Source organism: Lepisosteus oculatus, chromosome 2, assembly GCF_040954835.1.
Source record: "Lepisosteus oculatus isolate fLepOcu1 chromosome 2, fLepOcu1.hap2, whole genome shotgun sequence".
NCBI classification, from domain to species: Eukaryota; Metazoa; Chordata; class Actinopteri; order Semionotiformes; family Lepisosteidae; genus Lepisosteus; species Lepisosteus oculatus.
The window spans coordinates 27,578,348-27,591,323 of NC_090697.1; the positions used below are offsets into that span (position 1 = coordinate 27,578,348).

The 12,976-nt window shown below is 40.1% G+C and overlaps 1 long non-coding RNA gene across 1 annotated transcript in view; it reads left to right on the forward strand.

Annotated features, from left to right (window-relative positions):
- LOC138244886 (uncharacterized) overlaps positions 1-12,976 on the forward strand; it is a 41,983-nt gene that overhangs the window by 10,015 nt on the left and 18,992 nt on the right. The window contains exon 2 of the long non-coding RNA XR_011193505.1: positions 2,934-3,352. This is a non-coding gene — a long non-coding RNA (uncharacterized lncRNA). The remainder of the gene's footprint in view (positions 1-2,933; positions 3,353-12,976) is intronic.

Consider the following 12,976-nt stretch of genomic DNA (forward strand, 5'->3'; position numbering starts at 1 on the left):
GTGTATTTCTTTACTGTTGTTGTCGTTCTGTAAAGAGCTTTGAGAACCACCTTTAAAGGCTCTATATAAAATAAAGATTATTATTATAAGTAATGTAGTGATAAGCACCGAGAGTCCTTTATACTGGACTTTAGAAGATAAGTTAGACTTTAGAAGATAAGTTAGCTGATAAGCAATTTCAAATCACTCGGCTAGTTAGCTGATAAGAAGATACGTTAAGACTTTAGAAGATCAGTTAGCTGATGTGTAGTGAGAGTGCTGGTGCACTATGGCTGCTGTCACATCATCCAGGTGGGGCTGCACACTGGTGGTGGTGGAGGGGAGTCCCCATTACCTATAAAGCGCTTTGAGTGGAGTGTCCAGAAAAGCACTACATAAGTGTAAGGAATTATTATTATAAGTAAGGTTACAAACGAGAGGCAGCTATTTGGCCAATCAAAATCATTCAGAATGTGAGAATCTCATGCAGTTGTTTCTTAACAGAAGCCAGGGTTTCAACTTGTATACCATTACTGGGTAGCTGGCTCTATACTCTCACCATTCTATCTTAAAAAGACCCTTAGAGAAGCCAGGTTCTCAGGTTATTCGATGCATTACTTATTTTTACCAGTAGGTGTCACTATGTACAAAGACATTAAATGTTCTTAGGGTTACAGTATATATTCCTTGTCAACTGAATTCTATTTTTTGTATTTTTATATTGTTTTCAGAATTTTCCCCAGCTAAACAAATATATAGGAATAAATTCATAGCTTTATGTTTTGCCTTAATACTGCGCATAACAATCCCATGGGAATGAAAATAAATGCTTCTATCTTTGTTTCTCCTGTCTCAAAGTCTGCACTACCTACCTATTCGCTGCAGGGGAGAGAGGGTGAAGATAAAATTACAGTTTCTGTTGTCATTCCACGGACATTATGCCATAGTCCTTTTTCATGGTAACAAAAAGTGTGATCTTCTCAAAACTCTTTTGAGAAAAGCAGATGTCTTACCTTACCTTAAAACAAGAAATAAAAAGATTTGAAATCTGGAGTCTATAATCATAAATACATTATACCTACCTCTAAATACACCATACAAATATATACCTAACCATAAATGCACTATGCATTAAGATATTCAAATTCATAGTTCTTTATTGATTAGTATAAACATCATCCTGTTGAATATGAGATGCTTTTTTCAGTTCCCCTTTGTGGAGTGACCAGAATATTATTGACTCCTGGACATTCACTCCCATATCAACCACTGAACTCTGTAGCTATTTCAAAGTCTGTCCCTCCACAGTTTCCTCCTTGCCCAGCTGATCAGTGTGGAGAGACAGGCTGTTCCAGACAGTGTCTGGGTGCCTTCCACTTCTCAAAGACTGACTTCACCAGGCTCAAAGAGATATTAATCATTTCTGAATTGTTTATATACACTTCTCCTGAATTCTTTCTACTACTTTATCACTGAGCTGTTTTGAAAGCTCCTTGGACTTGAATCTTTTCTTTAAATTCACTCCCTGTGGGTCCCTACAGAGCCAAGTGTATTTATCCTTTAATAAGTTGGCAACTACGCAAGAACATACCAAAAGCACTTTCTGAGCACAATCTCTGTAAGGTTCCTCAGTAAGGGTTACAAGCAGAGTTTCGTTTTTTTGCTGTATTACTTCTTCATCCATAAAAAGGTTCCATTTTTTAAAACTCTGATTAAAAGTGTTCACTTTAAAAAAATGTTCATATGAGTTTTCATTTACTTATATGAAACCTCATTGATAGGGGGTGAAAACATTTGCAACCACTGCTCCTCAGCAGCCAGAGACCATACAGCAGTGGATCTACTGTCCTTGAATGAGAATACAAGTTAAGTGTCCTTTTAACACATTGAATCTGCCATAAGCTCTTCAGAACTTTGAGGTGACCAGCTCCTGGTATCTTTTGTTATCCTTAAATTGTCAACGCATCCAAGCATTCTCGTTGCTAATGTCAATTTGGAAATATGATATTGAATGTACGATTTTAACATCAATTGATTTAAATTTAAAGCTTTTTTCTACCCAGGTGTGTGTAGAAATTTCTATAAAGAGAATATCTGACTGCACTGCATGTTAATACATAGAAAATGTATAAAATATTAGGTGGGTAGCTGCGTCAGCATGCGTAGGATGCAAAGGAACAAGTAATAGGTTTATTCCATGCTGAAAAAAAGAAGAAAGAGAACACAACGTTTCGGCCATGGAGCCTTCTTCACGTATAAAATATTAGCCCACTTCCCATATGTCTGCTGGGAACTGAAATAAAACTGTTTGGATATGTGCACATGGTGTAAGCCGACTGATGAGAAAAATATTTATCAGTGTTGCTGCATTGAACTGGGCTAATCAGAATGCCCTGATGATCAGTTATGTAGTATGGACTTTACTCACAGTTGCTGGCACATAGGAACTATTTCAGTTGTAAGTAAGACTGTCAAAGACACTATGTGCGAACTGGAGGTTGTTTCTAACTTGGGATGAAAGTAGATTGTATTTTAAAGCCTGTGAAGAAGAGCATCATAATGTATTGTAGTTAATTATAATATATTAAATGTGATATATTACATACAATACCCTGAGGGACAATCAGCTGAAACTGAGTGTCAGCACATCTGGGGATATCCAGACATGCTACAGCCACTGGTCAGCACTTGATCCACATCTGTAACAGTCTGCAAAGGGCTTTTTCTGAACAATATTTGATAACAGTTTATGATCGTTTGTATTAGTAAAGCACTTTTCCTCCCAAGGATCTAATCTATAATTCAAAAGGCGATACCTAGTAAAGGGGGTTAGGATTAGAATGGTTTTTCTTTGCTGTTTGTGTTTTGGTCCTGATAGAACCACATTGTTTTGTGTGATACAATAGCTATACATACAATTTACTTTAATTTATTTACCATTTTGCATTCCAAAGGATACAGAGGGGTATCCACTTCATCCCTACTGCAGTGCAGCCCTACCTGTGTGTGGGAGTCACACAGCACCATTCTGCACCAGCAGCCCCACCTGGAGACACACAGCACCATTCTGCACCAGCAGCCCCACCTGGAGACACATAGCACCATTCTGCACCAGCAGCCCCACCTGGAGACACACAGCACCATTCTGTACCAGCAGCCCCACCTGGAGACATACAGCACCATTCTGCACCAGCAGCCCCACCTGGAGACACACAGCACCATTCTGCACCAGCAGCCCCACTGGAGACGCACAGCACCATTCTGCACCAGCAGCCCCACCTGGAGACACACAGCACCATTCTGCACCAGCAGTCCCACCTGGAGACACACAGCACCATTCTGCACCAGCGGCCCTAATGCGCAGCAGGTCAGGGTAAGTGAGAAATTGGTTCACCGGTTTAATTAAGGGAGAACATAGAGGAGGCCAGATTGTACAAGACCAGAGAGGAATGATTATCTTTTTACTGTTTTTTGTGTTGTCCAACATCCTTCATCCTGTATTTCTTTACTTTTGTTCAGTTACCATCTGCTGATGTAGCCATGTCAGCCTGGAGCCATCTTTATGCTTTGCAAAAGATCACCCACTCACGTCTGATCTAAACAGTGCTTGTGAAGTCCAAACGCATGCTGCTAGTATTTCTACAGCCCTGAGATGGGTAAATGTTGCTCTGTATTGTGCCTGGAGGTTGCATTGCATAGTAATTACAAGATCCTCCTCCAGAGTTTTGATTAAAAAAGAAGGGGATAGCAATTAAAAACTATTCACATATTCCTTTGTTCCCTGTTTTTGGAATGTGCTCCCCACTGCCACTCTCTGTCAAAGCTGAGACAGAGGGCTACTGTCTCTGAAAACCCCTATTATTCAAACAGTGACTGTTTTGAATATCTGGCCCTTGTTTATTTGTTGTCACTGTTTTCCCAAATTGCTGCAAGAAATGTTGTTCTGTTTTTGTGTTATTGCACTGGGCTGTAGCAACAAAAACAAAAAGGTGATGTGTGCATGCCTCCAGGATAGAAATTAGCTCTGATTTACAAGCACGATGAAAAAACAACAACAGTGAAAAACGCCTACAGATTTATAATGCTATGCAAATGAACAGATACCCAGAATCTGAGCACTTAGACATCAATTACCCCTATCTGCTGTGGTCTGGTTATATAATTTATACCTCCCTCATAGTTGTCTGTACAAATCCCAGCTGATAAGGCACTGATAACCTGCAGATAACAGGCAGCCATTAGTGAAGTACAAGCTTAACAGAAACAAAGTCGGTTCACTCAGCACTACAATTTATGTCTTTGCTTTATAATGCTTGCACATCAAAGATTTAAAGGCACTGAGAAGTAAAGTAAGTAATTCTTCACTTTATAAATGAATGCAGATTGAAAGATCCAATCAAAATAAAGAATGTGGATCGCACTGAATAAGTGTTTATTTTCTTAAGTGGCTTTGAGATTTAAGGCATGTGCTTCTGAAAGCCAGAGAATCTTAATAAACAAAGGATCCTTCATTCAATATAGTTTCTACGTGTTCAATAATTAATTAATGGGCTACTAATACTGTTTATCTGAGATGATAAACTCAGGTGACTCGAAGCACAATGGATGAAGCCACTAGTTTTGAGGATGTGAAACAGTCTCTTCATGCAGCACAATCTGAGAGCAGCATCTTGACATAAATTGTACAACTTAAAGAGAAGCCAAAAATGAGAGAGATTCAACTACATTATTCTTCAAGGATCTGTCAAATTTTAAGCTGCAAAATTAGAGAAATTGTCAAACTGTTTTCTATGAGAATTTAAAACATTGAATGCAGAAATGCCCCCTTGAACTGGAGTAGGACTGATTGCTTTATCCACACATACAGTAGGGATAAGACTATGTCAAGTTAAAGAAAAAGCAACCTGCAGTACTTCTTCCCATCCTTTAGATATGTTTTCCTCCATGCACATTTTACAATAGGCACAGAACAAAGAAGCACAGTCAAATCACACACCCGAAGAAGGCCCCACAGCCGAAATGTTGTGTTTCTTTTCTTCTCTTTTCAGAGTTAAACCTTAACTTGTTCCTTTGCAGCACAGTAAAATGACCTATTCCATTTTAGCGGTTTTGAAATTATAGTTTATTCGGAGAAAAAAAGTCTGTGTGAAAAATATCAATTCATGTCTTCAAATGGAACTCTGTCCCTCAGTATAGACTTATCAAAATGAGGTAAAATACTCAATCAATAATTGAGTTCACAATGAAAGAATAATGGTTTAGGGGCAAGTGCAATCAGTGGATTATGTGCAAAGTGAGGGGGTACACCGGCTTATGTAATTGTAAGGGAGTAAACTTCTTGGGTTCTTGGGTAGTTGTGTGAATTCCTGTAGGAGTGGAAATATATATGTATGGAGAGATTAGGAACATGTAAAGGTTTATTCCATGCTGAAAAGAAAGGAAACACAATGTTTCGGTTGTGGAGCCTTATTCGGGTGTGTAATAATAATAATAATGTTGCTTTATTAGCCCCTATACAATTTCTTGCATTAGGAGTTCATCTTTTCACATAGCCCAGCTTGCTCTCCATGAGACACAGACACACAGAGAGGGAGAGAGCCTGGGGTTGTACCATTGCCAGGGTACATGGTCTGCCATTGTACAGCACCCCTGGAGCAGTTGGGGTTACGGGCCTTGCTCAGGAGCCCAATGGAGTAGGATTTCTCTGCTGGCTGCAGGATTTGAACCAGCAGCCTTCCAATCATAGGCACAGTTCCTTAGCCACAGAGCCACCACTCCAGGTGCGTATGGATAGATGTCTGTTATGTAATGTATCCTTGTATTATTTTGTAAGTTTCTGTGTGGACAAAGTATAGCTGCTTTAATGCAAGAAGAACTTCTGATAAATCGTATTGTATGAGATTAATATGTATATACTGTATATAGAGATTTTTTTAGAGTAGTAAACAGTCTGAACCATGTACCAAACACTGTACCCATACCTGTCCTCCAGAACTGATTTTGTCTTTCTCACAGTTGCAGTGATTCTTGGTGAGATCCTGGGACTATGCTTTCAGCCACCACTTCACTTTGCTTTTACAAGGGATTTATTTCTTCTTTGCTTGGAGGAAATATTTCCTCGCATTATTCACACAGCCTTCCTTCAAGACGCAGTGACTTTCTGGATTACTGAGGACTTTCCACCAAGAGTCTTTAATACTTCACCTGACTGAGATATGGAGAAAGGGTTAAATTAGTCTAATGAAGGAAAATGCTGATTAAATTAAGTAATTGACAGGTTGTTCAGAACAAAAATCAAACCCTGTAGCCATTAGGGCCTTCACTCTGCTTTAGACTGATGGTTTGCATGGGTCCCATAGTGCTTGTGCGCATAAGAGCACAGTACAATACAGTTAACATGGAGAATTGTGAGAAAAGCTCTTGATAAAACTATATCACGCTAGTACGTGATATAGCATTTACTTGAATCAGCAGTGTTTGTCCACTATTCTATAACTGTTACATACTGTATAGTAAGAAAATTAGAAAGAGCGTTGAAGTATGAGAGGTACTCGTTTCCTGAAGCAGACGATTACTTACTAATGGCTCAGCTCATCGCGCTGGTTACCCCAGTCCACATTATGCACAGACCTGGAAACCCTGCAGAGAACCTAACCCTCCAGGACCAGGACTACACAGTCCGCAGACACACTGACCCTCCAGAACCAGGACTGACTCTGCAGGACTGGACACCCTGCAGACACAATGACCCCCCAGGACCAGGACTGGACACCCTGCAGACACAATGACCCTCCAGGACCAGGACTAGACACCCTGCAGACACACCGACTCTCCAGGACAAGGACTGGACACCCTGCAGAGACATTGACCCTCCAGGACCAGGACTAGACACCCTGCAGACACACTGACCCTCCAGGACAAGGACTGGACACCTGCAGAGACATTGACCCAATAGAACCAGGACTACACAGTCTGCAGACACACCTTCTCCAATTTACTTTGGAATCTACAGTATTCCAGCTCTTTTTTTTCCCCAGTAGTGTTTCTAAGACATACAGAAAGTTATTTGAAAAGCATTTAAACAAATAGCATTGGCTTTTACTTTGGGTAAAAGGCAGAATTACTTTTACATTAATGTAAAATGACAACTTAACGCTAATGCTAAGGTACCTAGTTGAGCTTTTACAAAGGGGTTTATTTCAGCTTTGCTCGCAGTTAACATTTCAATTATGTCCTCACATCATACACACAGACCGAAAGGCCTAAAATACAGTTAATCTGGAGCAATGTGAGAAAAGCCCTTGATGAAATGAGACTTTGTGCTTGGAGCTTTGTCAAGTCTGCTGCTCTCCCTGACAAGCAAATCATGAATTTATATTAAACTTCTCCTTCAGGGAATATTTATTTAAAACCAGCAGTGATTTGGGAAGTTACTTTGTCTTTGGAAGGATTTATTCCAAGTAAAAGAAATTTAAAACACTATTACTAATCACATATCACTTTGAAACCCTGCTCCATGATGCATAGAGTATACCTGGGCATTTCTTAACAATCACCAAATATTAAAAACACTGTATTGCTGCTAAAAGGGACATTGTTCTCAAAAGTAGCTAAGGCAAATTGCCTTCTGTATTAAGAAGATCTTTTGTTTGTATCTGATGGAGAGATATCAAAGAAACTTTAAGTGGGTTAGTTTTCGATTTTCAAACTTACAGACCTACTGTTCAGGACTCTGCAACTTTGCAGATTCAGAGTTTAGCCAAGTAAAGTGTCCTCCAGAAGTATTGGGACAGTAGTGAATCAAAAGCGATTCCTGGCAGCCATGCATGGCCCCGACAAAGATCTTACCTCCGACATGCTTGAGAATATGCTCAGAAATACAAAGCTGAGCCTGGAGAGTTGTGGAAGAAGAAAATAACTGCTGATGCTTCAAAGTCCATCAGTCCATCTGGTCAGGGCACACATAATAATAATTATAATAATTGCTTACACTTATATAGCGCTTTTTATGGATATATCACTCAAAGTGATTTACAGGTAATGTGGACTCCCCTCCACCACCACCAATGTCTAGCCCCATCTGGATGATGTGATGGCAGCCATAGTGCGCAAGTACGCCCACCACACACTTGTCACGAATGACCCGCTGAGCAGACGGGAAGATGAACCCCATGCGGGATCTTGGGAGGGCTAGGCGAGAGGCAAGGTCCGAGTCCAGTTCCGAGGTTAGTAACAAAAGGTAGGCGAGTAGGTTTCCAATCCAGAAGAGGGCAAGGCTGAAGACGTAGTCAAAAGGCAGTTCCGTGATTCAAAAGGTGTAGGTCAATGAGAAGGCTTCCAATCCAAAAGGGAAAGACAGTAGACAAGGTCGAAGGAAAGATCTGAGAGAGAGCAGGATACCAAAACAAAGGCGAGGTAGGAGCACCAAAGAACAACCAATACCAGGCGAAGGGCAGAGGGCTCTGACATTAATAAATTAATTTATTTTCTTACCGAGATTTGATAACTGGTCTGAGAAATTGGGATTGTAGTTCCTTTTTAAATCCAGCTGTGCAGCATACTGCATACTGAAAACAAAAACAGTCTTAACACAACAAGAACACGCAAGAACTCAAAATGGCTGCAGCAAAGCATCTCAAATCATCAAGCAATTTATCAGTGAGTCTCAGTATTTGCTTCAAAGGGATATGCAACCAATTACTCTGAACTCTGAAATATACTTAAAGTTAATATGTCCCAATACTTATTGTCACCTCAAATCTCTGGATTGAAAACACAGAAAGTTTTTGTTTCAAGATGAACAAACATATGCATGTACTGTAATTGCCCCAAACTAAAATATATATAATATTGTACTTTTCATACATTTTCATCTCATGATCACAAACACAAAGTGCTTGACTCTATAGTAATAATAACAAATTTGAATTTTCTGTCCCAGTACTTTTGGAAGGCACTCTAGATGTCATGCTTTCACACAGTGATGTTGGATGTTTGGTCACCAAAAAGCATTAGTGAATAGAAAACCGAGGACCAGATATCAATAAGACATGAGGTGTGGAATGTTGTGTGGTTAGTGCCAAGTCAAGATGTTTTCCTGTCAGCTCCAAATTGACATGGCTTGGATCTTTCAGGATTACAATACATTTTGGACTGGAGCAATGCAACAGTTCTCTATAGAAATAGAAACCCTGTATAGTGACACAGAATATTCATACTGCGCCAGAAGGTGAATTTCTTTCCTGTGCTGTGACTTTAATGTTTCTGACAAAACGCAGAAGAACATAAACATTTAAAAATGAGAGGAGGCTATTCAGCAAATCTGGCCCATTTGAAAATTAGAAGTTAATTGATCTCAGGATCTCATCCAGCTGTTCCTTGCAAAAAGTCTGGGTATCGATTTTAAAGACCTGACCAGGCAGCTTGCTTCACACTCAGGCCATGCTTTGTATAAATATGTGCCTACTGTTCTTAGTTCTACATGCTCTTGTATAGTTTTTATTTGAAATAAAACCTGCCATAATCAATTTGATTATGTGCCAGAACGCAATATGGGATGACAATAATGTGATGCTGTTTCCTGTGAGATCACCGTTACCCCTGGGAATGTTCTCTAATTGACCAGAAAGTACAGTAGTTATACCAGAATTTATTTTGAAAGAATACATTCTCAGCACTGATAGGATATAGTTTAGCATTTGGAGAGGCTTCACCTGGCTTAATTGCACACATACAGTATATGTAAAAAACATACTGCATATTGATCAGTGCTTGTTGCATTTACTGTATTAGGTGATAGATCAAGTGATAATACTTTATATGGACAGATGTTTTTGTAAGGTAATATCAGACTGGGCTCAAATATACACATGTGGAAGAAGAATCCCACCTAATGTAATGCCAGGTCCGAATACAGTGCCCAGTGTGTGGAAAAAACAGCATTCCTAAAATGAATGTGGCCACTGAACTGCATGTAATGTACAGACTTCCAAAGAGATACAGGATCAAGGAAATTGAAGACACACCAAACTGTAATCATTTCTGCACTGAGTTAAGTTAACACTTTACGTCTGGTGCTTAAATGTAATGATGGGAAATTAGGTGGGTGAAACAATGAGATTAAAGGTAGAAAGTTATGTTGCAGCCATGCAGAAGATCTGACATTTCAATAACTGCAATTATATGTGTTAAAATGACAGATGAGGAAAAACAACACACAGACATTGCCAGATTTCAGGCAGACCAGGGAAGTTACCTCTTTTTTCAAGGCAGTTTGTCATAAACACATGATTTCTGAAAACAGCTTGCAGTTTCAGCGAAGTTTAAATGATGTAACAACGAACTGCTTGTTGATATGTTTTGAATGCTCACAAATTCAATATATGCAGTGGATAGAAAAAAGTCTACATAACCTTATTGAAATTAGGTGTTTTTGTGATGTAACACCAGAAATCAAGATACATCATGTCAGACATTTTTCCATCTTTAATGTGACCTTGCAACCAACAAAATTCAAGAGAAAAACAAATAGATAATTAGGAAAAATAATTGAAATTAAAAAACCTACAACACGCTGGTTGCATAAGTGCACACACACACCCCTCCAACTAATACTTTGTGGAAGCACAGCACCTTTTGTATTTATTACAGCAGTAAGTCTTTGTGAATAAGTCTCTATCAACTTTGCATACCTGGAGTTTGCAATTTTATCCCCCTCTTCCTTGCCAAAAAATTCAAGCTCCTTCAAATTGCCAGGGGATCTCCTCTGCACAGCCCTCTTCAGATCATTCCACAGGTTTTCTATGAGATTGAGGCCTGGGCTCTGACTGGGCTTTTCCAAGACTTTGATCTACCTTTTCTGAAGCCATTCCTTGGTTGACTTGGATGTGTGCTTTGGGTTGTTATGTTGGAAGGCGAAATTCCTCTTCATCTTCAGCTTTCTGACACAAGCCAGCAAGTTTTGTGCCAAAATATCTTGATATTTGGAATTCGTCATTATTCCGTCTATCTTGACTAGAGCCCCTGTCCCAGCTGAAGAGAAGCAGCCCCAAAGCATGATGGTGCCACCACCATGCTTCACAGTAGGTATGCTGTTCTCTGGATGATGAGCTGTGTTGTCTTTGTGCCAAACATATATTTTATAATTAAGGCCAAGAAGTTTACCCTTTGTCTCATCAGGCCATAAGACATTTTACCACATGTTTTAGGGTGATTGAATGCATTTTTTTTGCAAAATGTAGACGAGTTTGGATGTTCTTTTTTGTGAGAAATGGCTTCCATCTTGCCACCCTACCCCATAGCCCAGACGTGTGCAGAATACGGGAAATTGTGGTCACATGCAAGGAGTGACCAAAACCTGCCAGAAATTCCTGTAGCTCCTTGCTGCTGTAGGCTTCTGGGTAGCCTCCCTGATACGTTTTCTCCTTGTCCTGTGATCGACTTTGGAGGGTTGTCCTGATCTTCTCAATGTCCCTGTGGTGCCACATTTTCTCCTCTTATTGATGATAGTCTTCACAGTGCGCCATGGTACATCCAATGCCTTTGATATTCTTTTATACCCCTCTCCTTATCTGTACCGTTCAATCAGAATCACTTTCATTGATGGCAGGTGAATGCTACTTACCTTTGGACATGATTTTGAATGGAATTGGTTAACTCTGAACACAGCTACAGCCCCCATTGTAAAAGGGTGTGCACACTTATGCAACCAGGGTGTTGTAGGTTTTTTTGTCTCAATAATTCTTCCTAATAATTATCTATTTGTTTTTCTCTTTAATTTTGTTGGTTGCAAGGTCACATTAAAGATGGAAAAATGTCTGACATGATTTATCTTGATTTCTGGCTTTAGTTCACAAAAACCTGCAATTTCAAAAAAATCCACTGTATTTGAAGCATATTCTAATTCATCAAAATGATTTTTTTTTCACAAACAGCATCTTTGTGTTACTAGAATTGTAACTATGCCACAAACATCAGAACATGTATTTCACCTTCCCTATGTGCTTCATAAGAGCACAACAATAACATGATACATTATAATATAGGTCTGAGTAGTTAATATTGCTGCCTCACAGCACTGGGGTCCTGGGTTCAATTCTGGGTGCTATCTACATGGAGTTTGTATGTTCTCCCCATGTTTGTGCTGGTTTCATCTGGGTACTCCAGTTTCCTCCCACAATCCAAAGACTTATTGGTAGATTAATTGACTTGAAATTTGGCCTTGTGTTACAGTTCCACCATCCTGCCACCAGAGGGCACCCCAACTTCTAGTGCTCACTCCATCTGCTCAACAGAGGCGCAGATCAAGCAGATGGCCATAGCCAATCCCTGCTTGCCCAGTGTCCCTAGCTCACCACGCCTCCCCTCCTCAAACCTATTAAATCTTGCTCTTTGTTCAAGTTGTGTTCAGTATTGTATTCACGTCACTGAGTTCCTGATGTAGCTTTTGCTTTACAATGATATTAATTGCCGAGCAGACCAGGGAAAGCTTAAAACCAGTTGAGGATCTAAGGTGCTATAAGATTCCTAGGGAGTTTGATTACAGCAGTATTACCACCTGCTTAATATAGCCTGATCTTGTCAACTCTCAGATGTTATGTAATGCTGGGCCCAGACATTCTTGGGATGGGAGATCTCCATGAAAAATCATGGTATTTGTGGACCAGTATCTCTTCCTTCCCACCTGAGTCCCTGGAGGGCTGGTGCGTCTGCAGGTTTTCATTCAAACTTGGCTCTTAATCTGTTCAGTCAGCTTGGTTTTGGGTTAATGGGAAGAGCTTAACAGGACTGAACACCCTGCAGACACACTGACCCTCCAGGACTGGACACCCTGCAGACACACTGACCCTCCAGGACCAGGACTGGACACCCTGCAGACACACTGACCCTCCAGGACCAGGAGTGGATAACCCTGCTGTAGGAGTTTCAATCATTTGAATGAGACATTAAATGAAGCTTCTCGCTAATCTATTGCTCTGGTGTCCTGACTAATTTCCAC